This window comes from Apis dorsata, unplaced genomic scaffold (genome assembly GCF_000469605.1).
Source record: "Apis dorsata unplaced genomic scaffold, Apis dorsata 1.3 scaffold_174, whole genome shotgun sequence".
Classification (NCBI taxonomy): Eukaryota; Metazoa; Arthropoda; class Insecta; order Hymenoptera; family Apidae; genus Apis; species Apis dorsata.
Genome location: NW_006263462.1, coordinates 745,883 through 747,937, shown reverse-complemented (window position 1 = coordinate 747,937; position 2,055 = coordinate 745,883).

Here is a 2,055-nt window from a genome sequence, read left to right as displayed (position 1 = left end):
GCCACTGTCACGTGCCGTTCGATTCGAAACGACGAACCTTCGTTATCGCGCTCCTTTTTCTCTTTTCCTTTTTCTTCTTTTTCTCTTTCTCCCTCTCTCCCTCTCTCTCTCTCTCTCTCTTTCTCCTTCTTTCTTTTCCCTTTTCTCTCCACCATTGGAACGTGACAACGTGCCGGTTATGCGAGCTTTACGCAACGGCCCGACCCGCTATAATATGCCAACGTTTTTACGCTCGAGAACCATCAATAATCCAACGATCACGTGTACCCAAGACGTTCCTGTGATTCACGTCTGACGTTATTATCTTCTTTCTCTTTCTCTCTCTCTCTCTCTCTCCCTTTTCTTCGGTTAATTCGGTTTCTTTTATGGTCTCTTCTTCTTTGTTCTCTTTTGGATTTTGAGATAAGGGATATNTATATATATACGTTCTATGAATTTTTATATATTGACGTTATTGTTAAAAAGCATGATTATTAAAACTCGGAATGAAAACGATGTTACGTGTTTGAAGATCAACCTTGGCGATAAGGGAATAATTATTTTCCGAGTTATTTTATCGGCGATTTATCGCGCTGTAATATATTACGTATCGTCGAGAAATATCCTGATAAAATAAATAAAGCGCGGCGTATGGCATTGTTCGAAGATCTTGGACACGTTTACTTTGAAAATTGGAAAAAATATCAAGATAACTTAAGATTTTCAAACAGATTCGTAAAATCTCTCTATACTCAATAGAAAAATTTCGATTGAAAATTCGTTCGAAACAAAGAGATCACTGTAACCGGTCAAGGATTGGACTGTTCGTCGCTTATTCGTTGTAGGCCAGCGTGTAAAATCGCTCTACACGTGACCTCGTAGCGTCGTTTCGCCTACTTTTGCGTTACATAAACATATCCATTCCCTCATCGCGTTATTAATTCGCTCTGTCTGTTTCTTCGAACGAACGAACGGACGAGCACGAGACAACAACACGTCGTCGTGATAATAATCGAGACTAACCGGCCAAAGTATAGAAGTTTTGATTTCTATTAATATTTAACATTATCCGGGGAAAGAAATGCATCGAATATTTTGAGCGTCCTGCGAGTGTTATTTCACTTTCCAATCTCAATTAATCCCGCTTACGTGAGAGAAACGTACGAGACAATGGTCTCTCGTCTATAGATATCAATATAGATCTATCTATTCAATTTTATCTATTCAGGGAAAGACAATATCTTAGAATCGACTAATCCTTTGACGATTCTATATTAGTCTTATTACGCCAAGTTCCCTCGATATTTCCAAACTTGTCATCCATATCTTCCCACAATGTTACCCACTTACCCAAATTTGCTGCTACTGCTGCTGCTGCCCGTTTATAAATAGAACTTCTCGCTTAATTTTGACGTCGGTTATTATTGGAGGAGATATTCGAATAAAGAAGCGATCTAACTTTCCTTACTTTTTCCGATTCCTTAATTCCAATTTCGATAATTTGATCGAATTTTTCTTTTTTTTAGATTAATTTAAAGCTTCTTCGAACTATTCGAAAGTTCGATTGAAAAATTCTAAAGATTATTTTGCAATGTACAATTAATAATTTCAAATAAATTTCATTAATTTGAGAGACGATTAATCGCATATTCTTATATTGATTTTAATATAATTAGCGTTCTTTGCGATGTATTGTACTTTCCAATCATACGGAATGTCAATTTTTCAAATATAAAAATTGCATTTTTATAAATTCGAAGAATTAATATGGAATATCAGCATATTCTGAAAAATCTTTTGGAATTTTAAGATGTTGATCTTATATTATCTCCGTGAATCGTAATTTTCCAATGAATTCAACGCTCGTTCCACCACTCGTAAATTTCGAAAAGCGGAAAAATATATTTCGAACGAGTCAATGGCGCGCGTTCGAAATGAAATATTTTTTCGGCGAGGCGTACGTGAGTGAATTTTTCAATAACGTGTAACGCGTAATTAGCATAAGTATCCGCGAAGATAATGGTTAATCGGTCGAAATGCCAAACCGATGAAATTTTTCACGTGCAACGGGGAAGA